Below are 26,605 nucleotides of genomic sequence, written 5' to 3'. Positions count from 1 at the left end.
AAAGCATACTTTTTAATTTATTTTGGAACTGCTGCATCCCTTCCCACTTGCGGTAATTCGGTAACATTTCAGGCACTTTCTGCTTATACCGGGGGTCTAGTTGCGTGGACACCTAGTAAAGGTCGTTCTCCTTCAGCCTTTTTATACGAGGGTCCCTCAACAGGCACGACAGCATGAAAGACCCCATTTTCACAAGGTTGGATGCCGAGCTACTCATGTCCCGTTCCTCGTCCTCAGTGATCTCACTGAAGGTATGTTCTTCCCCCCAGCCACATACAACCCCACGGGTACCAGATAGGTGACAACGAGCACCCTGGGATGCCTGTTGTGGTTGGTCTTCCTCCTCCTCCTCAAAGCCACATTCCTCCTCTGACTCCTCTTCCTCACAATCCTCTTCCAGCGTTGCCGCAGGTCCAGCAAGCAATGCTGATAAGGCTGTTTCTGGTGCTGATGGTGACCACAACTCTTCCTCTTCCTCTTCACGCTCATCTTCGGCCTGATCCAGCACTCTTCGCAGGGCACGCTCCAGGAAGAAAACAAATGGTATGATGTCGCTGATGGTGCCTTCGGTGCGACTGACTAGGTTTGTCACCTCCTCAAAAGGACGCATGAGCCTACAGGCATTGCGCATGAGCGTCCAGTAACGTGGCAAAAAAATTCCCAGCTCCGCAGAGGCTGTCCTAGCACCCCGGTCATACAAATAGTCGTTAACGGCTTTTTCTTGTTGGAGCAGGCGGTCGAACATTAGGAGTGTTGAATTAAAATGTGTCGGGCTGTCGCAAATTAAGCGCCTCACTGGCATGTTGTTTCGTCGCTGGATATCTGAAAAGTGCGCCATGGCCGTGTAGGAACGCCTGAAATGGCCACACACCTTCCTGGCCTGCTTCAGGACGTCCTGTAAGCCTGGGTACTTATGCACAAAGCGTTGCACGATCAGATTACACACATGTGCCATGCACGGCACATGTGTCAACTTGCCCAAATTCAATGCCGCCAACAAATTTCTTCCGTTGTCACAAACCACTTTGCCGATCTCCAGTTGGTGCGGAGTCAGCCACTGATCCACCTGTGCTTTCAGGGCGGACAGGAGTGCTGGTCCGGTGTGACTCTCTGCGTTCAGGCAAGTCAACCCCAAGACGGCGTGACACTGCCGTATCCGGGATGTGGAATAGTACCTTGGGAGCTGGGGGGGTGCCGTTGATGTGGAGCAAGACGCAGCAGCAGAAGAGGACTCAGCCGAGGAGGTTATGGAAGAGGATGGAGTAGGAGGAGTAGAGGAGGTGGCAGCAGGCCTGCCTGCAAGTCGTGGCGGTGTCACCAACTCCTCTGCAGAGCCACGCATTCCATGCTTGGCAGCCGTCAGCAGGTTTACCCAATGCGCAGTGTAGGTGATATACCTGCCCTGACCATGCTTTGCAGACCAGGTATCAGTGGTCAGATGGACCCTTGCCCCAACACTGTGTGCCTGACATGCCATTACTTCCTTTTGCACAATCGAGTACAGGTTGGGGATTGCCTTTTGTGCAAAGAAATTTCGTCCGGGTACCTTCCACTGCGGTGTCCCAATAGCTACAAATTTTTGGAACGCCTCAGACTCCACCAGCTTGTATGATAAAAGCTGGAGGGCTAAGAGTTCAGACAAGCCAGCTGTCAGATGCCGGGCAAGGGAGTGACTTTGTGACATTGGCTTCTTACGCTCAAACATGTCCTTAGGCGATCATGTGCCTTCGCAAAGCAGTTGTACCTAGGTGGGTGTTGGACTTCCCACGACTCAGTTTCTTTTGGCACAGGTTGCAAATGGCATCGCTGTTGTCAGAGGCAGACACACAAAAAAAATGCCACACTGCTGAGCTCTGCAACGACGGCATTCTGTTGGAAACTGACTGCTATTATTTCACAGTCAAAAAAGTGTTGTTGTTTTTTTAAATGTACACTGCTGTTACACCAGATATGAGTTGCACTGGTGTGACACTGTGCCCTGGCAGGCCCTGAAACTCACACGTGTGAAGGAAACTGACTGCTACTATTTCACAGTCAAATTTCTAGTTTTTTTTTTAAATGTACACTACTGTTACACCAGATATGAGTTGCACTGGTGTGACACTGTGCCCTGGCAGGCCCTGAAACGCACACGTGTGAAGGAAACTGACTGCTATTATTTCACAATCAAAAAAGTGTTGTTGTTTTTTTAAAATGCAAGCTATTGTGACACCAGATATGAGTGGTGGCACTGGGCAAGTGGGCACAGTATACGCTGTGAGCCTAACACACACGCTGGCAGGCAGGCAACTGCAATTAGATTACTCAGGAAAAAAAAAAGCAGACTGATGTTCTAGCCCTAGAAAGGGCTTTTTGGGGTGCTGTCCTTACAGCAGAGATCAGATGAGTCCTTCAGGACTGTAGTGGACGCTGAATAGTGAGCACCTGGATGTTCTACAGCATACTTTTTCCACCTGCACTGTGAATGTTTACATGGTGTGTTGAATAAAAACATGGCAACATTTCATTCTTTGTGTGTTATTAGTTTAAGCAGACTGTGAGTGTCTATTGTTGTGACTTGGATGATAATCAGATCACATTTTATGACCAATTCGAGCAAAAATCTATATCATTCCAAAGGGTTCACATACTTTTTCTTGCAACTGTATTTCTGTGCATTATGCCGTACGTATAATAAATGTATAGGAAATGTATAGCAATGCATTTCTGTGCTCCATATGTTAAATATTCATATGCTCTTACTGGGCATTATTTTACTGTGTAAAAGCAACAATCTATATTATATCATTTGACGTTTAACTGTATGCAGTTTTTATTATATAATCCTAAGACGCCCTGCGATATCTAGGCAATATTACCATAGGACATCATATTACACGTTTTATGGAATCAATGAAAAGCTGTATCTGACTGTATACCAGTGAACGGAATTCACCCATTGTGGGTAATCACAATTTAGAAATATATACTTTCATTAGGATCAAAGTAAATAAAAATGGTACATAAACTCATCTGAATGGAGAACGATTATTAGTGGTTTATGTTCATTTTCTACTTTTTATAATTTCTTGATTGATCTATTAACTAAACAATGACATGACCTCACTTTTACCAAGTTTGTAGCTGCTCACCACAGTAGTTTAATTTCAGTAGTAGAGAGCATGGGTGTCTGCAGAGGTGGGGGGGGGGGGGCAAGGGGGTGCACTGCCCCCTCCGCCCTCCCTTCCCCCCGGATTTTTCAGCTTGTTATGCTATTTTTCGTATGAGATTGAAAATGCACTGCAATACCGGCGCTTTGTATGGAGAGAGACAGGGATAGAAAGCTACATCTTATCCCTGCTTCTCTATCCTGACTGAATCCGCAGGGGAGCAGCACATGCAGCAAGCAACCCAGACTGCAGAGACAGACTACAGATCGGGTAAGTGAGAGATGGGGGGGCATCCTGTAGATCGGGTAAGTGAGGGATGGAAGGAGGCAGTCTACAGATCAGGTAAGTGAGACATGGGGGGAAGCCTATAGATCAGGGAAGTGAGGCATGGGGGCAACCTATAGATCAGGGAAGTGAGGCATGGAGATCAGGGAAGTGAGGCATGGGGGGCAGCCAATAGATCAGGGAAGCAAGGCATTGGGAGGCAGCCAATAGATCAGGGAAGTGAGGCATGGGGGGGCAACCAACAGATCAGGGAAGTGAGGCATGGGGGGGCAGCCTACAGATCGGGGAGCTGAGGTATGGGGGGCAGCCTACAGATCAGGGAAGAGAGGCATGTGGGCAGCCTATAGATCAGGGAAGTGAGGCATCGGGGGGAGACAGCCTATAGATCAGGTAAGTGAGGGATGGGGGAGACAAGGAGCAGGAAGATAAAGTAAGAGAAGGAGCAGAAAGGAGAAGGAATAGAAATGAGCATGAAGGGACATCAAGAAGCAGAAAGGGGCAGCAAGGAGTTGGAAGGGACAGCAAGGAGCACAAAAGGTAAAGAAGAGAAGGAGCAGAAAGGAAATTGAATAGAAATGAGCACAAAGGAACAGAAATGAGCAGGAAGGGTCTGCAAGGAGCATGAAGGGGCAGCAAGGAGCTAGAATGTAATGCAACACAAAGGTAAAGTAGAAGGAGCAGAAATGAGCTGGAAAGGGCAGCAAGGAGCATGAAGGGGCAGAAGGAGCTTAAAGGTAAAGTAGGAGAAGGGACATCAAGGAGCAGAAAGGGTCAGACAATGAGCTGGAAGGGGCAGAAGGAGCACAAATGTAAAGTAAGAGAAGGAGCAGAAATTAGCAGGAAGGGTCTGCAAGTAGCAGGAAGGGTCTGCAAGAAGCAGGAAGGGGCAGCAAGGAGCAGGAAGGGCCTGGAAGGAGAAGGAAGGGTCTGCAAAGAGCAGAAACGGACAGAAGGAGCACAAAGGTAAAGGAGCAGAAAGAATCAGAAGGAGCACAAAGGTAAAGTAGGAGAAGGAGCAGAAAAGGGTAGCAAGGAGAAGAAAGAGACAGTAAGGAGCACAAAGGTAAAGTAGGAGAAGGAGCAAAAAGTGTCTGCAAGGAGAAGGAAGGGTCTGCAAAGAGCAGAAAGGGGCAGAAGGAGCACAAAGGTAAAGGAGCAGAAAGAATCAGAAGGAGCACAAAGGCAAAGTAGGAGAAGGAGCAGAAAAGGGTAGCAAGGAGAAAAAAGGGACAGCAAGGAGCACAAAGGTAAAGTAGGAGAAGGAGCAGAAAGTGTCTGCAAGGAGAAGGAAGGGTCTGCACAGAGCAGAAAGGGACAGAAGGAGCACAAAGGTAAAGGAGCAGAAAGAATCAGAAGGAGCACAAAAGTAAAGTAGGAGAAGGAGCAGAAAAGGGTAGCAAGGAGAAAAAAGGGACAGCAAGGAGCACAAAGGTAAAGTAGGAGAAGGAGCAGAAAGTGTCTGCAAGGAGAAGGAAGGGTCTGCAAAGAGCAGAAAGGGACAGAAGGAGCACAAAGGTAAAGGAGCAGAAAGATTCACAAGGAGCACAAAGGTAAAGTAGGAGAATGAGCAGAAAGGGTCTGCAATGAGCAGAAATGGATCAGAGAAAGAAAGGAGCAGAAGGGTGCAAAATAAGCAGAAAGTAGCAGAAAGGTGCCAAGGAGGTGAAGACAGTGTCAGAAGAAAAAGAAGGAGACTAAAAGGAGACTAAAAGGAGATTGAAGCAGGAGGGACAAGTGGAGTGAACCCTCCACTTTATTCTGGACACCACATCATAAAGCTTTGGTACCTGGGCCTGGCAGGGAAACTTTGGACCTTCTCATCTCCCCAGGTAAAAAAAAATATCAGTGTTAATGTGTTCACTTTTATTTACTGAGTGTCAGGAAGCGTGCCGCTGGGTAGGTGTGTCGCTGATTGGCTAGAGCGGTCAGCTGGCACTCTAAGCCAATTAGTAGCTCCCCATTCATAAAAAAGTAAAACATTTTTATGAACTGGGAACTAGTGATTGGCTTAGAGCGTCAACTGACCACTCTTGCCAATCAGCGGCACCCATGCCTGACGTCAATCTGCACTTCCTGACACTCCATTTCAGAAGCCCACTGAACGACCTGGAGATCTGGAGCTGGAGAAAGACTTCAAATGGTTTAACCTCTTAAAGGAAATAGAGCACCCAGGGGCTTCCTGGCATTATAGCATTTTCAGTTAGATGAAGTTGTTATGGTGACCAGAATGTTCCTTTCATTTTGCTTAAAGGAACACTATAGTGTCAGGAATACAAACATATATTCCTGACACCATAGTTGTGAAAACACTATTCACCCTGGCTTTATGTGATAATGACCATGCCCCTTCCCTTTCATGACACTGTCAAAAAGGGACCAAGCATGGATGTCATTACAATTATGCCTGGAAAAATTCCTGCAGACGCCCATGGTAGAGAGGGTATAATGTTACATTGCGTTGTTTACGGATGATGCCGTGTTCTATGGGAGTCAACCAATTTCAAATTTAAGGCCAGAGAAGCCAAATTGGACGCATGGCTGACTTATAGAATGTTTTTACAGTTTGCCCATTTTGTCCTTAAATTTGAAATTCAATTTGCATTCACTTTGAATTTTCAATATAGTTAATAACTCTGAAAGTGTTAACAATTCTGGATATTTGGCAGATTACAGCAGTTGTATAGAACATGTGTGTTTAACAAACATGTCTGTCTGCTCACAGTTCTGTTCCGATATGCCAGGGCAGACTGCCAATCATATGCTGGGAACATTCGTTCACATTCCTTCATCATTGCTGTGATGTCATTCCTGCCAAAATATATTTTACATGGATAGGTGTACATGGTGGGTCTTCTTCTATGACATCAAAACGCAAAAGATAAAAACAATTACCCTTTTGTTCAACTAGAAATTGCTATCCCTTATGTAAGTCTAAAAACAAAATGAACACCCTACCACCTATTACGTCTGATTGTTTGTTTTAGTTGTGACTACCACAAGGGTGCTTGGCCATGCATTAATTGCCCCACTGATTTGGAGTGGATAGCTTTTGCTAATATAATAATATCTATACTTTCACTATCCGATAACATACGATAACATGCTATATGCACAGTTTCATGGGTCTCAGGGCTCAGTCACATTTTCATTCTTATTCATGCTTCCTCCTGTCATTCTCTCTGTTACTACCCACACGTATATCATAAGCAAAAATCACGTCACGCTAATTATATCTGAATATTCCAGCAGGGTTAAGGTGTATACAGTATTTTCTATATATATTGCAGCATGCTCGGGCTCAATCACAGGGAGTTAACAATCAGCTATAATTAAGGTACTCTCCCCCGGTTTAGTAATTAGGTGGGTTTTCTGATCTCATAGGTTTGTTGCAAGAAGTCACAATTTGTGGTTGCTAGGTATGCTACATACTTACATTCATATCTTCCCTTTGTCAGGCCCTCGTTTAGGGTTAAAGAACTGGCTGTTTCAGGTTCAGGTGCTGGCCTTAGTTATAACCTTTATACTGGTGCGGCCAGGCCAACTCTCCATCTCCCAATCTCAACACAGACATTTTTGCCCCTTGGCCCAAATCATAGGTATAGCCTCCCATTCACCCACCTATGGGGTTTATAGTAAGGGCCTCACCTATCACGGCCACACGTTTTCCATTCTTTTTACTGTCACCGAGAGGCCAACACCCCACCACAACGTCAATGGCTCAAGCCCCACAGCCCAAATCATAGATAGAGCCTCTCTCCTGCCGCTTGGCAATTAGCAGGGCCTCACCTGTCACAGGATAGTTTTTTCGCTTCGGCACTAGTTAGAAAACAAATTCTACATAAGATTACCGGGGATATGTTAATCAGACATTGTTATTTTGTATCTTGCAGTATGTCTCAGGAAGACAACAACTATGGTAACTTTTTGCAACCTTCACCTCAAATTTTCTTACAACTCAATCAAACTATATTTAATAGGAGTACAACATCACACTATGACCACATCGCCCAAACCATGCTCCTTTTCTATCTTCTTACCCTATCAAGAACATACTGAAAGGCATCAATAAAACAGACCACACTACCCAGAAACGTCTTCCCATAGACGGTAAGAAATTCCGGGCCTTATCAGATACGCTGGATACACAACCTGTCCACCCACACGCTAATATGGTCCTGAAAACCGCTAAGTCTATTGCATGCTATGGGTTTTTGATACCTAGGGAGTTCACAATAGTAATTGTGACGAGACCAATCTCGCCACTGTGCATTGGAGGAGCCTGGTTGCCTGCCTGCTGCCTGCTGCCTGCTGCCTTTTGACTATGGACCGGCATTTAAATACTTTATTTTCCTATGCACCATAGGTCAATTGGCCTCCCAAATAGGATTTGCCCACTCAAGTGCTTTGTCAGTAAGTTGATGCATCAAAAAACCCACTTTAGACCTATCAGTGGGAAAGGAACGTGGATACATCTCAAAGTGGAATTCTATTTGATTAATGAAACCTCTGCATGTCTTAGCTTCCCCTCCATACCTGGGAGGGGGTGTTAAATGGGGCGAAGTATTAGGTAAATTGGATACTTCGGGAAGAAGAGGTGTAGGAGGGTTAGGTGCGGTTGCAGGAATAGTTCTAGACAAGAGCGTCTGGAGAGCCTGAGCTATCTGATCCATACGGTGATCCTGCTCTACAAATCTTGCCTCATGAGAAGCCATTTGCTGAGCCAAGTCCATGGCCCTATTGTAATGTAATGAAAATATACCCCAACTCACAGGATTCAACTCGACAAAAGACAACACTGAGGAGAGATACATCTACCGGACCTTAGAATGGCCGGACTCGACGTATATGAGAGGAGACAGAGTCAGGAACGATCCGAGGTCAAGGGCACAGAGAGACAGCATAAACTAGGACTAGCCGGGGTCTGGTACACAGTAAACAGCAAGCCGGCAAACAGAACAGATAAGGATAAAGAGATAACGTAGTCAGAAACAAAGCCAAGGTCAATACGAAGGAACACAACTGAACACAGCAAGCGCTAAAGGGAACTGCAATAGAAACCACGATAGGGCAGGGAGTAAAGGGAGAGGTAAGTTTAAATACCTTCAACTTCTTCTTGATTGGCCCCTGTCATATCCACGCCCCCAATATGTGAGAGTATGGGGAGTGTGGGGTGACAGGGGCCAATGGGAGACCGTTTTGATTTTCGGCTCCCATTTCCCCTTTAAGAGCATGCTCGTGACGCGCGGCGCGCTCTCAAAGCTAGACGAGACACGTGACCGCATTCCGTGGTCAGCGCCCGCCGTCATCGGCGCTCTGAACGCCCCGGGAACAGAGGACCTCGGCCGGCCCCGGACAAGGTAAGTAACGCTACACATAGTATGTGAATAAACAAATGTGCAAATTAGTGCCTGACAGCCAAAGTGATACAAAGTGGTATAGTTATATACAAATATCACAAAGTTAAAATTAAAATACAAATGCCAACCACACATATAGTGTGTGTGTGTAAAGGCTTTGCCTGGAGTTCTGGGAGGGGTTTATGAACCTATATAAGGAACTTCCCCCGTTTCCTACCCTACCGTTATTGGTCTGGCGATCTGTATGCTGCTACTTCCAGTACACACAGACCACCAATTTTGCTACTTACCGCTCCTGTGTCCTGACCGTGCTTCTGCCTCCTCACCAGGTTCTGCCCGGCGTTGATAGTACATCCCAGCTGGATTCCGTGCAGGCCCAGTTGCCGCAGTTGCCGCAGTGCGCTCCTCTGATGACCGCCCGGTTGACCAGGAAGCTCCGGCTGACCTCCGAGCCTGTGGACGCCGGCGCCCTCACTTGGGGTCACCACAGTTTGATACTAATTTCGTTTATGCTCATTTGTATACATTTCACTGTTTGGTTGTTTTCATGGGTTAGTCCATGCGAACGCTAAACCTCCATTCGTGTAAAACCTTCAGGCTCACGCCTGCACAGATAAAAACCCGTTCTGCTCTTTCCATATGAACTGTTTGTTTACGCAAGAACACGGTTTCATTCGGTTAAGTTGGCATGAAGGCTCTATGGCTGTATAGAGCTTTTGTGTCCTTAATAATTTCATTCGTAGAGTCTGGGGGTTCATTCTTTTACAAACGAAGGGTCACAAGCTGAAACTGTACGCATACAATACGTATGCACTTTTTCTCACGAACGCTGGTCATAGGAACTCTCTATATGCTGAAATCCTTCTGGTTTCGCACGTACCACCTAGTTAGATTTTGACTTGCAGCCCTCTAGGGTTCATTATAGGGTATTACATCTATAATAAATATTGATTGTTTGTAAGGTTAAAATGCTTTAAAACAGGTACTTTTAATATTATTTGCAGGTATCAATTAACATTACTTTGGTTCAATACGGTGGGGATCAACCTTTTTGGTTTGGTCCTTAATAAGGTTCATGATGCTTCAAACAGGTTTTCCTTCTGGTGGCATTGGGATAAGTTGTATCATTACAGGTTTAGGTACGCTGTCCTTATTTTCATTTGCTTTTAATGCACTGTCTATTCAAGATTGTGAGGTGTGGCAATTGAGAGCAGCATTTGCTCTTCAGACCTAGACTCCTATTCCAAAGAATAAATAGTTTTTATATATATATATTACTTCCTTCCATTCCCGTAGCCTTCCAATTCAACTTGTTTTATTCATTTTCATTAGGTTAAGGACCTTACAAGCATGAGCATTAACTCCAGGTATGTGATGTTCGGATTAACTCCAACAACTTACCCCTAGTTAGAAGGTTTTACTGGCTTATAGGGAACTAGGTGGCAATTAGGATTTATGATTCTGGCTTTCTCAGCCATAGGGTCAGTGGTCACGCAAGGCCAACACCCATCCTCCACACATGAGGTAATACGCCCCGTGGGCCAACGCATACCTAGCTGCCTCACAAGGTTGCATAGAGAGGGCTTCACTTGTCACTCCCAACCTATCTTATGCTTTAATAGTCACCGAGAGGCCAACACACTGCCACAACGTTCGGTGGCCCTCACAACCCCTCATGCCAACTCATAGGTAGAGCCTCTCAAGCCGCTTGGCAACTAGCAGGGCCTCATTAGTCACCAACTTAGTCAATAGTTTTGCAACTAGCCTGCCAGTAAAACAAATCCATTCTAAGCATGTTATTGCTATATATTTCAGTATGTCTTAGATCCCCAAGGATGGTGATAACATGTCAATCTCCAGCACTCTTGTCAGGTCTGCTACACCCACATGTAAAGGTGATACCAGTAGCCCTGCGTCTATCCACGCATCATTGCTGAACTACGTAGACGCAAAATCCCTTTCCCAGCAACAGCCAGGAAAGCAGAGCTGTTCAGGCTCATGTGGACCAAAACTGATAATACAGACGCTGGAGAGGGCACGAGTACCTCAAGCAACACCGATCTCCATGCGATGATATCGTCACTCATGTCCTCCATGGGGAAAATAAACGATAGGCTGGACAGGCTAGAAGCTTGTAGTCTTCCTATACCAACAGGGTCCCTTGCTGCTGAACTTCCAGGCCCGTCCCAGACACAACCGGGTAATAGTGTATCCTCTGGTTCAGGCTCACATGTTGTTAACCCAGAACACATGGTGTCTGCGAATCTCAAAAAATACATCCTGGAAGGAAAAGACGTTAATCTTGTTTCCCTCTTGATCGCCTCCCAGGATGTCGTAGAGAATCGCACGTATGCATACGGGGATATATCGGTTGTACTGAAATCTAGGGATCCAAGACTTAGCAAAAAATTGTGTATTTCTGATTTCGTTATTGCTTTTGGGATCTAAAGAGGTGTTTATGTTCTGCCTACCCACACAGGAGGAAGGAGTTGGATCTCTATATGCAGAAGCTGGTGGACTTGGGTAATAAATACAGTGGTATGTCATTTTATGACTACCAGAGCTGAGTCTGCAGCTCTGGCCCAGTTCAATGTCAGAACAGATTGGAGCCAACTGGACAGTGGACACAGAGCTCTTTTGCAGACACTAAGCTGGACGGAGCACGCCAGCTTGTGCAATTTGCACATCCACCTCACATTCTGCAAATTTCTGTCCTATTTCACCTGATATCTCTCCTAATATGGCTATACCGGGCACTAGAGCAAAGAGTGACAAACCGATCAAGGCCAAGCTTGGTCACCCCATTGTGTACCTAGCACTGGCGGATCCAGGGGGGGGCAATGGGGCAATTGCCCCCTCCGAGACTCTCCCCTGCCAGCTAATGCAGGGCTGGAATTGTCCAAGTGCCAGCTCTGCAATGTGCCTGCGAACCGGGTAGGGAGATCAGAAATCTCCCTCCCCGGTCTGCAGGCACCGTGCTGGCAGCCGGCAGGGGGGAGGGAGTGAGAGAGGACCCGGGAGCTCAGTCTGCAGCTCCTCCGGGTCCTCCTCTCGCGATCAGTGAGCGTTGCCGTGGTTACCACAGCGACGCTCCAAATCTCGAGTTCAGTCTAACCACTGGGACCACCAGGGATCCCTTCTTACCTTTACTGGGAGGAGGGGGGACATACATTTATTTATTTTTATACATTATTTATTTTTATCAAAAAGCCCCTACCCTCCTCACCACACATTCACACATTGCCTCCCATAAACTGCCCACACACACACACTGCCCCCCATACACACACTGCCCCCATACACACATACACTGCCCCCCCATACACACATACACTGCCTCCCATACACACATACACTGACCCCCATACACACATACACTGCCCTCATACACACACTGCCCCATACACACATACAAACATACACTGCTCCCCATACACACACTGCCCCCATACACACATACACTGCCCCCATACACACATACACTGCCCCCATGCACACACTGCCCCCCATACACACATACACACATACACTGCCCCCCCATACACACACACACTGCCCCCCATACACACATACACTGCCCCCATACACACACACTGCCCCCCATACACACACAGCCCCCACACACATACACTGCCCCCCCACACACACAGACACACTGCACCCCTCACATTACACCACTGCTCTTATGCCCTACTACAGCCCCATATCCCAGCAGATCCCAGGTAAGTTGTCAAACTGTTCTTAAACGGTTTGACTACTTACTCTGGGAGGGGGTCCCAGCACCATAACCACTACACAGAGCTGTAGTGGTTATTGTTATTGTGCATGGATTATTTCTTTAAATAATACAAAAGTGCCCCTACCGAGATCAGTCTCTGGATCCGCCACTGGTACCTAGGTAAAGCGCAAATTTGTAATAATTCCAACAAAGGTACATGTGGTTACAGCGCTTGTCGGTTGTTGCATGTTTGTTCTCACTGTTACAGAACACATGCGAAATCCAAATGCATTCCAAACCTTATTTGACCTTGGTGCACTTGCTAGTTTTCTGTCCACACATCCTTCCACACACCAGGTTGAATTTTTAATAATAGGCTTTACACATGGTTTCCATACGGGCATTATTCACATGCCAGCAGGTATAGTAGAGTGCTACAATCTTCAATCCGCCATGACAGATATACTGTTACAACAAGAATTGGGCCGGGGGGTTCTTATAAGGGCCTTTAAAGGAACCTCCATTCTCCAACAGGAGGACAAACCATATTGGTCTGGTCACCCGGAAGAACTCTGCAAAACAGAGATTGATGATAGATCTGGTGAAGGAGCACTGATTAGTGAGCTCTCTGCTCAGCTCCCTTGTGCGCGGCAGAGTGATGCCAGGAGCAGAATATGATGTCATATTCCGTCTCCCGGCATCATTCTGCGGCGCGCGAGGGAGCTGAGCAGAGAGCTCAGGGGAAAGTGCTCCCTCGCCAGCGCTGCCCGCCCGGCAGCCCGACCAACCGACCGAATTGTCAGTTAGCTTCAAGGCTAACAAGACATTTGCCCTGAGCATTTGGGGGCGGCTTTTTTTGCCGTCCCCTGGAAAATGTCGACCAAGACAAATGCTTAGTTTGCCTCACAGCTAATACGTCCCTGCTCCTCTGTAGAACCTAGTCTCAACTCCTTGATTTCCTCAGAAGAGTTTTCACTCCAGTATACTACAATTGACAATGCCATAGATATGATCATTACAGCAGGCATAGGGGTCTGGCTAAGCAAAACCGACATTGTTAATGCTTTTAAGTTGTTACACATTTATCTGTCTTTATGGTATCTGCATGGTATCAAATGGAATGGTCTGTAGTATTTTTACACAAGGCTTACCATCAAAAAGCAGTCCTAAATTTTTTTACACCTTTGCAGAGATCTTGTGTTGGCTCCTCTTGAATAAATGCCGTTGCCATACAGTAATGCACTATCTGCACAATTTTCTATTTATTGAAAGCAATTCTCCAAGCAATCTATGTAAAGCAATTAAACTATTCCAGACATTCGATGTTCCAGTCTCTCCCAAGAAAACAGAAGGTCCTGACACCATCATTAATTTCCTGGGCATTCGAGTGATTCTGTTGCTATGGTAGCCAGTATCCCGCAAGATAAAATCTATACCATCTTTCAAAGATGGTTGCGTGTTTTAGTTTAAAAAACGGTATATTCCGCCTTACATGAAAAATGAACCTACAGAGACGTAACTAGAAACCACCAGGCCCCAGTGCGAAGATTGACCTGAGGCCCCCCATGAGTCGCATTTACTCCCCCGAGACCCTCCTTGTGACTCATTCTTCCCCCTTAGTTCTTCCACATGTCTCATTCCCCTCCCAGTCCCTCCACATTTCTCCCCTTCAGTCCCTCCATATTTCTCAATCTTCTCCCCCAGCCCCTCCGTGTGTCTCATTCTCCACTGCCAGTCCATCCATGTGTCGCATTCACCCCCCCCATACTCTCCATGTGTCTGTCCCACCCCCCCACAAGTCCCGCAATGTGTCTTCCCCATCCCCTTGTACCTGCTGGCTCCATTGCCAGGGAGTCCGCTTAAACCTGTTTGACAGGAAGTGCTCTTCCTGTCAGACTGCTTGGTCACGCTACATACAGTGGTAGGAGGAGAGCAGCACAGCGCTCAACTCCTGCTGGTTCTGGGAATAAACTATTTATACCATTTATTTATCACTGCTGCTACCCACTAAAGCCACAAAACAGTGCACCAAGGGAAACTTTAAATATGCATATTTATGTATTTGTTTTTATTTTGATCCATTATCTTTATAATACATTAAATTAATTTTAATAAAAAAATTTATTTTTCAATTAATTATTATCATTTAACCTAAACTAATATGGATCACTGGCAAGGTTATTTGCTAAAGTGAGAATTCAAAGATAAATTAAAGTGAAAGGCCAGAGCAGTTCGATTTTTTTTCCAGTTTAGCTATTTCGATCTTAAATTTGAAATTCACTTTGAAGTCACTTTGAATTCTCACTTTAGTGAATAACTCTGTGAATGGTTTAAATGTTCTAAAAGTCCTAAGTGGTACAAATTTGCAGGGCCATTTATATCCATGGTGGTTGCTTTGATTTTAGAATTTTACAAAACCTTCAGTGTGTTTTTCTTCTTTACAAACTATCTTTGCCAAGTGCATATACATTAAGGTCTTTCTGCTAAGGCGATGGATTGCATTCCAATAGAACGACTGGGCTTGAAAAATGAAGAAAATAAATGAGTTTACAGAGAAAAAATAAATAAACTGGCCAATGACTAAATATATATAGCTGAACATATGGATCTCACTATTATGCAATTAACCAAAATGCTCTCCAAAAAGAGTGCTTTATATCATTAAAAATAACTTTAGAGAAAGGATAGATTGTTAACCCCTTTACCACCAAGGTATTTATATATATAAAAGAATAAACACAACATTTATTTGATTCATTGGGATGTATAGTTAGCAAATAATCAAATAACATATACACAATAAAAAAACATATATACTTTACATTAAAAATATTGGCTAAAGTTATTTAATTCCATTTATTGATCGCATACTGTCTGATAAATGGCCTTATTGGATTCAACAACTAAAATATGTTTTTATTTATTTTTATTATTTAGCAAAAAAAATGGTCAAATGATAAAAAAACAAAAGGCAAAAGAGAGCCTGTGGGAGTCAACATAACCCCCTTAGTATTAGGGAAGTTTAACACTTCACTTATTCCCAGACACCCTGTGCTGGAGGTAGGGGTATGTCCATTAAATTAAAAAAGCCTGTGGGGGTCAATATAAACCACGGATGATGGGAAGAGGCTGTGAGGGACTCTAGCATTTCCTTGACTTATTCTTTTATTTCATAAAGCACAATCGCTAGTTATTAAGTACACTGATAAACTGCCCCAAGTGGTCAGCTGAAGCTATAAGCCAAACATTAGCTCCCCATTTATTGCAGGACTTAACTCAGGAGATACAACAAAATAGATCAAAAAACCTATTGTTTTGAAAAAGCCCGAAAACCAGGCGAAACGCGTCTCGGAGACTCTGAGGACATTCTGTGATTGAACTTTATATTGTATAATCTCTTATTGAGAGATTTCTTATTTTTAGATTTGTTAAATACTACTTTTTATTACAAAGTCCTCTTGGTTGGGCATTCTTGAGAAAAGTGGGTTTTGCAACTACGTAATTGGCATAACATGCAGAAACGTGGAGCCAGTGTTTTATAGGCTCCTGAGTAAGGTGAACAATTCACTTAAAGTATTTATTGCATATTGGATTCTTTTTTTGGGTCATCTGCACAATTTTTCTGCATTTTATGTCTTCTGTCACATATATATTCCATCGGAGGTCTTACAGAGACATAGAGAAGAAGGTTGCTGTTGCTCTATAATTGTGAGCATTTCTGATTTTTACTTAAGTTTTTTTTTACTTCACTATTGTACATTTCTCTATTGTTTTTTCTCTATTTATATGGAATTATTCATGCTGTGTAACCATATTAGTAAGCATTGATTCGTTTGCACGAAATACGTTTTTATCTTAACGCTGCACTGTACACGTTAGTGTTTTATAAAAAGAAGGGTAACATTAACTTAACCCCATAAAGCACTTGTGTTGTTCACTCTTCACTCAGGAGAGCTAATATAAATTCTTGCTTTGGAACTTCTGGCCCTCCAGTGAAAGTAGCGTAGGAGGGTAGCAACGCTCGTTGGAGCCCAAGTCAAATGTCAAACCATTGAAAAATGATTTGACTCTTTACGCTGGGCAGTGGCGCTGAAGTGTTTATGGTTCTTGGAGTGTTCCTTTAGTGGTATTCATTTCATCACTGCTGGAAAGCTGAAAGGCCGAGTTTACGTTACCCGGAACGGTGAGATACTAAGCTGGAGTACTCTCAGTGGCTGCTATCCAACCAGCACACACATCAAAGAGAACAGTTTAACAAAAGTAATAAATGGTTTTAAAAATTATATATATATTGTCAATGGATGATTAATCCGGACTTTATCAATGGAAATAGAAGGATAACTGACATGCATTATAGATATCATTCCACCCAAAATGACTACTTGTATCAAAATGAAATCTTTTGTTTCAGCCCCCCCAGCTACTCCGGCACAAAGACTCCCCGGCCGTAGGGTCCACTTTCCATGGTGTTTGTTACACAGGCATATTTCTTATGAATACATAATAGTAGAGATTGGCTCTGCATGCATCTCACGGCATATTTTAAGCTATAATTATTCGCACACGATGTTTAATCACCTTGTTTAAGAACAAAGCATTCAATTTACTGGTAATGTACCTTGGATCAAAGACAATCGCGAACACTGGCAAAAAATAAAAAAAAAGAAGGAATGAATAAAATGTCAGCCAGTCACATTTAAAAAAAAATAAAAAATATCAATATGGCAGTAATACATAAAAGGAGAATAGAGAATGGGAAAACTGAAAATATTGTGTTATTATTACTTTTCTACCCTACCCTTACCTTTTATGTCACTATACCCCACTCCCTCTAGCATGTAAGCTCATTGAGCAGGGCCCTCAACCCCCTCTGTTCCTGTGCGCCCAACCGGTCTGGTTAAAAAATGCATGTCTGTTAGTCCACCCATTGTACAGCGCTGCAGACCTTGTTTGCACTTTATAAATAATAATAATTACATATTCTATTAGTGTATAAAACAGTGCTAACCTGTCTCTATGCACTTGACACATTATATTACCAAAAAAGGACAGATACAGTAAGTGCGCTAGTGCAAAATTCTATACTATCATTAGAGAGACTGATAGTAAAATGGGATAACCAACTCTTTTAACATATGTTTTGTTTTTCTTATCTGAAACAGTGAAACATATGATCTTAGAAGCACCATCAGATTTTCGGGTGGTTTCTTGCTCCCCTGCCCCATACCCTTGGTTCCTAGACACGTGGTGGAGTATTGCAATAAAGCAACACTGTTCTTTGTAGTGATTATGGTGTCACGTGTGTCCTGGCACCCCCTATCACAAGGAGTCAAACCGCTTTTGGGGATCCACTGAGTCCCGCTCCCCACCGCCACTACCATCTCCTGAGAGAGAGAAGTTTCATCCATTTACATCCATTTGCTCTCCTGCGATAAACCCTGCAGTGCAATATTTTCAATAACAGTTTGACTTCTTACGATGGGGGAATGCGCCAGTTTACTCCTGGCACCATAAACATTACAACGAGATCTAGTGGTTATGGCACTTGGAGTTTGCCTTTAGAAACGCTTCAAATTCTAAAGCACTTCAACTTTCTGGATTACGTTCGGGTTTAACAGAGTTCGCCATCGATCTTACTTTATAAAAGTGCTTACTCCAAAAGAAATGAGTACTTCTAGAAAGTTCCTGTCCTGCACCCTCGATGCTGTCAATCGGGCAGCCTGGAGGGAGTTCTTACTCACATGCTTTGAGTGCTTGCTCACAGCAGATGTGAGGCCTCAGATTTAAATTATATTAAACATTTACTTCACAAATGCAAGTTCAAGAAAGCTAACTTGTATTAAATCCAAAACATGAACATTGAAACGCAGGTGTTTTTTTTTACCTTAAGAAGTTCAAAATACTTGATCCTGTCACTTAAACTACATGTTGCAGCCATTCTGTATCTATAATTGGTGCTTTCCCCAAAATGCAGCCTTCTGGAGGTTTATTCCTGGTTAATTTCATGCTGTGCGGCTGGGACGCACTCCAGCATTGTCTCCCAGAGAAACTGTACAGAACATTTAGGGATATAAAGAGACACCACAAAGCACCGAAAGACGTAGAACGAGCAATGTAACAGAATCACCTTAACAATAAGTGATAGGGAATAGCATATTATTGAAAATTACCATTCGGGAGGAAATAACAAACATATTTGAAGCAGGGGAAGAACGTATACTTGCTGAGTCTCTGTAAAACATAGAGAAAATAAAAAGGAAATATATATGTTTGGGATTTGCAGATATAAATATAGAAACCAGTGTGTACAATTAAACATGTAAAAATCGGTCACATTTGTCTCATTTTTTAAAACCAATAACTATTACTTGACAATGTATTTTTAAATGTCAATGTTTATTTTTATATGTGGTTCCAATTTTAATATATTTAGATTACTATACTTTCACTTGGACATCAAATTTGCTTACCGAGAAGGGAAACCTAGGCGTCTAATGCAAATCATCTTGCATTTCAAATAAGTTCTGCCTGAGCCAGGCAATCTCCTATAATAATTATCTCAGGAAGATTCTACAGATGTGTGTTCATGTTGGGATTCATAGGATTCCACTCCTCAACTTGAAATAGTTTTCATAAAGGAACGCAATTGTGAAAAATTAACGTTGAATAGCATAAAAAGTGGCAAAACGTAATACTTAAATGGTTAAAATGGACACATACAATGATATCATTTTAAATAAAAACACAGAAGTATCAATAGTGAACTAATAAAACGGGGCAAACTTGTTGGCTTTCCTACAGTATACTGGAAAACATGGGGCAAACTTTTTTTGGCGTTCCTTCAGTATTGGTTGTGGCACATAGTGACTAAGGTTAATATACTCAAATTCTATTTTATGGAAAAGTGTTTCTTAAAATTGGGATTTTTCATGTATAATCCAAATTTTTCTCGTCTCCATTAGATGGGAGAACAGGGGAGAACACAGGACAAATTGAAGTTAACCAAAATCGAGCAAAGCATCATTGTTCTGATACTCTCTTAACTAACCACATAAAGTCATAAAATGGCAATTTGCATAATTACAGAAAGAGAAAATCTGATTTTGTAAGCTAGTAAGTAACAAATTACCCACTGAAAACAAGCAGAGCCCCCAGCCTTACTTTGAACCATGGGGTAGGTGAACACGATGAGATCATTTGGACTCCTGTCCAGGAACAAAAATAAACATCTTGAACGTCTCCATCTATTGGGGTCTGTTTTATACAACAAACTTAACAAAACCTTATCATAGGAATCCAGGTTGGGAATATCCCATGAATTTCTGCATATATGAAGCCATTGCATTGCAGACTGACATAGAGCAGATTGGAGATCACAGTTACTGCATGATAGGTTTAACACGTATTTCTTTGGCAGCATACATGGGGCTGACATCCCATTCTCCCTGAAGCTAGACATCTGAAATTCTGTGCAGCACTTTACATTAACTTTTTAAAGTGACTGTGTAAATATAGAACATATTATGCTTCCTAGTTTAAACACAAAAAATGAAGAAAAGTATAAGAGAACAATATTATCGGGTATAATTAATTAAAGAAAAAGAAGATGTATATTATCTGGCTTATCCGCTACAACACAAAATCATTGATTATCCTGTCAAGCATGCATATACAGGGTATACAGTATAGTTTACTTGCATTTTATTACATTGTTTATTGCATTTATATTCCTGTAACACTATTTAATCACGTAAGTGCTTGAAATGTCTTCTATCAAAGTCGCAACAATTCTCGAACCTGTCCAGTACATTGTGACACACAGTATGACACAAATTCAAAAATAAATGCTTTTGAGATAAACTCTTTTAATTCGTCCATTGTCTGGAGCATTCTTTCAAAAACCTTATTCTTTACTATAAGACACAAAAAATAAATCCATTGGTATTAAGTCAGGTGAACGTGGCGGACATTGAATGCTGCCACGTCGTCTAATAATGATGTGCACAGGCAATAAATTCAGTTCGGACTTCCGAAATTCGAGACTTTGTCAATTCGGGACTTCAGCAGTTCCCTAACCCTACCCCTAACACTAACCCTACCCCTACCCCTTACCCTAACCCCAACCTTCCTCTACCCCTAACCCTACCCCTAACCCTATCCCTAACCCCAACCTTCCTCTACCCCTAAGCCTACCCATAAACCTAACCCTAACCCTAACCCTGGTAGGGTTAGGGGTGGGGTTAGGGTCAGGGTTATGGGTAGTGCTAATTTTCCCTCTCTTTTCAGTTTTGCCACTTTTCAGAAATCTCAAGCACTTTGGCACTTCCGAAATTCAACGGTTCAGCACTTCCAAAATTTGCAATTCTTCATTTTGGCAATTCGGTTCGGCACTTCCAAAATTCTGCACTTCCGAAATTCTGCACTTCGGCAATTCAGACATTCGGAAGCATCCAAATGTCCAAATTGCCGAAATTCGTCCGAATTTAAATTAGGATCGAAACGAGTTGCACATGTCTATCGTCTAAACCAATGCTGTGGGAAGGTGTTTGTTACGGTAACTCCCAGGCTAGCTGGAAGCTGGACCGCTTGGAAAGTCTGGATCCCAGTTTAGAGAGAGAGAGAAGCCGCTTTGTCTCGATATCCAGAAGGATCCTGTAAGTGTAGAACAATCCCACTAGCTATTTTACAGCTAGGATACTCTTTCCCCACAAAACGAGTCGAGGCTGCGATTTTTGAAAGTCAAACAAGAACTGATTTTAATGGAACACAGGGATCGGTATTTATGCAAAATCTCAGGTCCAGGGACAGCCCCCTCTGGACCTGATGGGATACAGGGATAACACAACAAGGCATCAACCAATGAGAATACAATGTATCATTTGAATTTGATACCGCCCAGCTTAGAGATAATGAATCCAACGGTTACAGTAATACAATTATCTCCAAGCGCCCAAAACCCACGTTTATTTTCCACACAGAGAACACATTAAAAATACATAACTCTAACAGTTTCATAGATAATTCGGTACTTTCACCACGCATTTTATAGCTCTGGTCCGTGTGCACTAATCCACCGAATAGCGACTCAAACCCACGAACCCGTAGCTGTATTCCGTCGAAAGAAAGTCTGTTCGTGTATTTGGGTCGCAGGCTGAAAATGGCGGCCATGTTTTTAGGTGCAACAATAGGCAGCGGGACCTCGGCGTCAACTCGTGGAACTAATAACGGCCAGCGTTGTGCCCGAATACCCGCTCTCTGCCTGGATGTGATCGCTGTTCGGTATCCGAAGTTAGCCCTCCGTGAAGGGGCACTTAGCCTGCGGTTAACCGCAACGTTCTATGTTCTAATTGATGCCACACGCCAGATTGAAGGTGGTCCCCGTTCGTGCCTCTTTCGGTAGTTTAACCATCAGTAGATAAGGCACGAACGGATATATACTGGGGCCGTCAATTAGCCTGAGGTTAACCGCAACTCCTGGGGTGATCAATTGATGGCACATGCTCTCAGCCGGGTGGGCGACCGTAGTTGGAGCTGTGACCGGGGTTAAGTGGCGGCACATGCCAGGAGCCGGGTGGTCGGTTGTTCGTTTGACGAACCGGGGTATATATAATCCATTCGAGCAAAGGATGCAGCATTCAAGTACCGAAGCCATAGTATCATAAAATAGTCAATATAATCCAGGTTAAATAACAGTTTTGTAACAGTGTTGTTAAGGTAGTGCCTTACTGCAAAAGCATAATGAGGAGGTGCTCCATCTTATTCAAAGAGCAGTTCAGCAAACTTAGCCCTGCTTCTGAGTTGTGGCACTACCACGTTGCGCAAAAAGTTTAGGTAATATTTACTATCCACAGTTCTATCGAAGAAAACTGGTCCTACAACACGTTCGCTGGACAGTGCAGCACACACTTTGATGCCTAGCGGGTTCTGTTGAAAGGTGAAAGTCTAATGAGGATTTTTACCTGCTCAATATGCCTGTTCACATAGCCTGACAATTAGAAAGAAGCCTCATCTGACCAGGTCTGGTTTGTTAGAGTTTTGGTTATGCATCATCTCACAGAAGTGCAGCCAATGGTCTGGGTCGTCCTCCAGAAGACCATGTAACAGTTTTGGAATGTACAGATTCAATTTCTATTTACGCATTAAGCGTTGCAAGGATGTTTCAAATTGTTCACAACTGTCAAAGCGACTCTCATCTAATTTTCCTCTGTCATCGACATTCTAGAACATTCAGATTTCAGTGCATTAACCAGTGTGCACTTGTCTAGCTACAGAAATCTTTCACTTTATTTTTACTTATTTTTATTTTATATTTTGAGGGTGTATTTTGTGCACTTCAATTTATATTTCTCTGATTTTAAATAATGGAGAACTAGTCTCACCATTTACAACTGATGGGTTATGTATTTATTTGATTAGACAATTCTTTGGTGGTTCAGCTCTACGGTGAAAGTTTTCTACCCATGTATTTCTAAATATTTTTCAATAACGTTTTATGGATCCTGGAGTACCAATCATTTTTGCTGATCTATATGTGTATGAAACTATATTCTGAAGCTCGGGCCGCTGATGTGAATAGGTATCTATATAGATGAGCTCACAATTTTTTTATTTTTCTTCTCCTGCTAAATGTATTAGACATGAGTACAACGGGAAAAAGAAAAATGGTTCATCCAAATTCATTAATCCAGACAAAATGTTTGTTTTGATTCAGATTTGTTTCATGTGTTTATTTGGTTTGGAAAAATTTTGCCCATCCAAAATATCTGGATGAAACAAAATGGCACAGAAATTGGCCAATCCGTGTAGTGCAAAATATAAATATTATATATATTTTATATGTTATAAAATATACATCTATTTATATGATAAAATATAAATATATATTTAATAAAATATCTATTTTGCAGAACACTGACCTGCACAATTTTGTACATAGGCCACACGAGATTAAGTGAAAGATAAGTAAGTAAAGTAAAGTCTAGTAAGCAGTAAAATAAAATACGGAATATGAAACGACATACTTACCTAGTAATTTTCTTTTCCTGGCTATTTATCATGGCAGCATCACTTTTGGGCAGCTCTGCCCCTGACCAGATCAGGACAGGATTAACCAATAAAAAAGAGAGAAAGAGAATGGAGACATAAAAGGTCCCTCCTCCTTCCATACCTCAGTCTAGTTAAAAGAAGAAGGGTGGGTGACTGATGCTGCCATGATAGATAGCCAGGAAAAGAAAATTACTAGGTAAGTATGTCATTTAATTTTCCATATTCCTGGCTAATCATGGCAGCATCACTTATGGGTAATACTCAAGCAAAAACAATCATAAAAGGGGTGAGAAACAATTGAAATTTGAATTGACACAAGACTCAGATTGCTGAATAAGGAAATCTAATTTTTATTATGCACATTAACAGCTGATAAGACACCTCTTTCAAAGGAAGTAGATGTAGAATGAAGTTTGTAGTGCTTAATAAAGGTAGTTGGAGTGGACTAAGTAGCGGCCCTGCAGATGTAATTCGAAGGAACCTCTGCCCAATTAGCCCAAGATGTAGTCAGGGATCTGGTGGAGTGAGCTCTGATCTTGGCTGGAGGAGTCAGCTTGTTCCGCAGGTAGGAGTCTGTTATGACAAAAGCTATCCATCTCCTTAAGGTAGAGGAAGAGGCAGTTTTTCCCTTACGAAGGCCAAAAGGAAGGACAAACAACTTTTAGTTTTTTCTGAAGTCAGAAGTAACAGGTACTTGACCAAACGTTCTCTCACATCGAGTTCATGGTCTCGCTTTTCCTCAGGAGAAGACGGGGAGGAACAGAAGGAAGGGAGAACCACTTCCTGGAGCAGATGAAACCTTGATACAACTTTTGGAAGGAAGTATTCACTAGGTCTTAGGATCACTCGATCATGAAATATATGAATATATGAAATAATACTCATCACTAGAGAATGCCTGGAGTTCCAAAATCCTCCTTGGCTGTGGAGACCGCCACCAGGAACACTGTTTTATAAGTAAGGTGTTAAATAGAGATATCCTGCATTGATGAATAGGGAAATTCTGTTAAAGCATTCAGGACCATTGGTAAATCCCATGGAGGAGCTGTATTACTGTCTGGAGGGCGTAAGTGCAAAGCTGCCTTGAAGAACTTTGATGTATTACAAAGGGCAGATAGAGCTGAGGACTGCACCTTTAAACTGCCAGGACTGCCTGTTGAAATTCCAAAATATGAAGGTGAGTAGGGTGTTGAGAATCAAAAGATGTTGTCGCAGTCCATTTTTGGAAGGTTTCCCAAAATAGCAGGAAGATGTGGACTGTTTCCTTGCCTTTAGGAGAGTATCAATCCCTGCTTCGGATAGGCCCTGGGCAAGGAGGGATCTCCTTTAAACAGCCAAGCCACCAGGTTCCAGCTGGACGGGTTGGGGTGAGTTGCTGGACCCTGGATTAGAAGGTCCAGGGAGATAAGAAGTAGCCAAGGATGGGTCAGAGACATTCTCAGTAATAGGAAATACCAAGGTCTCCTGGGCCAGATCAGAATAATGGCTATCACCTTCTTCCCTTCTTTCCAGGTTTTTCTCAGTACCTGGGGAATCAGAGGCAGGCGAGGGAACACATACCCCAGGTTGAAGGTCCAAGAATGGGAAAAAGCATCTTGATGCAAAGCTAGAGGGTCCTTGGAAAGGGAAAGGTAGCTTGCCACCTGAGCGTTCTGTCTGGTTGCCATTAGGTCTACCTGGAGTATGCCCTCTTCGTCAGAACCTGAAAAACTCTGGGATTCAAGCTCCACTCACCTGGAAATATGCGAGTTCTGCTGAGGAAATCTGCCAGAATGTTTTCTGTCCCTGGGAGATGGATCGCTTTCATCCCTTTGATATTAATCTGCGCCCTGGACATTATTGGAATTATTTCTCGTTAGAGAAGGTTGCTTCTTGTGCCTCCTTGGTGATGTATATAAGCAGCCACTGCCCTGTTGTCCGTACGTATAGAGAGCCAAGGACTCTTGAGAGTTCTGTGGAGTTTCCATATTGCAATATATATGATCCTCAGTTCCCGCAAGTTTGAGTGAAGGCATTTCTCAGATGGATTCCAAGTGCCTTGAATCAATATTGAATCCGTGTGAGCGCCCCATCCCATCATGCTCGCATCTGTAGTGATAATTTGCCAAGGAGGTTCTTCTATAGGAAACCCTTTCCATAGATTGTCTCGCTGTAGCCACCATACCAATTGATCTTTTACAACTTGGGGAATTTGCATCACTTGTTTCCAGTTGTTGCGATAGTGGTTGAACTGATTCAGGAAATGTGATTGGATTATTCTTGAGTTCCATTGAGCCCAGCAGACTAATCTTATAGTTAAAGTTATCAAGCCTAAAATGCTCATGTACTCCTTGGATGTGATGGAAGGTTTGGGGAGAACCAATAGAATTTTGTTTTCCAGTCTGCTTATCCTTTCTTGTGATAGGAAGACCTTTGCTTGTACGGTATCGATATAAGCCTTCAGGACTTTTTAGAAGACCCTTGGAGCAAGGCTTAAGCCGAAAGGAAGGCCTCTGAATTGAAAATGCTGTCCCATAATGTGAAATCGAAGAGGGTAGATGGGAACGTTGTAATACGCATGCCTCAGGTCTATGGTCATGAGCCAATCTCCTTTGTTGATATTGGGACTAATAGTGGATATGGATTCCATCTTGAATGAAAAGCGCTTCAGGAACATGTTGATTTTCTTCAGATCTATTATCAGTCTCCATTTGCCATTGGGTTTTGAGGCCAAAATTACTGTTAAAGAGATACACTTGTATCTTTCTGAAAGAGGCACCACTTCTATGACACCTTGGATAAGAAGTTTTTGGACACCAGAAATCATGATTTCCCCTTTCTTCCCCGAGGGTTTCTTTGACCTTATGAAGGAGTTGCTTGGAGGAAAGGAGTCGAGCTTGATTCTGTAGCCATGAGCGAGGATAGACAGAACCCAGGAGTTGGATATATTTGTGGCCCATACAGATAGGAAATTATGAAGTCTTCCTCCTAAGCAGTCTGTATGGGCCTGTAAACCTTCAGACGTTTTTGGAAGGGACTCTCAATCCCCTTCCTCTGCAGGATTTAGAGGA

The sequence above is a fragment of the Pelobates fuscus genome, chromosome 7 (genome assembly GCF_036172605.1).
Source record: "Pelobates fuscus isolate aPelFus1 chromosome 7, aPelFus1.pri, whole genome shotgun sequence".
Classification (NCBI taxonomy): Eukaryota; Metazoa; Chordata; class Amphibia; order Anura; family Pelobatidae; genus Pelobates; species Pelobates fuscus.
This window is presented reverse-complemented; position numbering follows the sequence as displayed.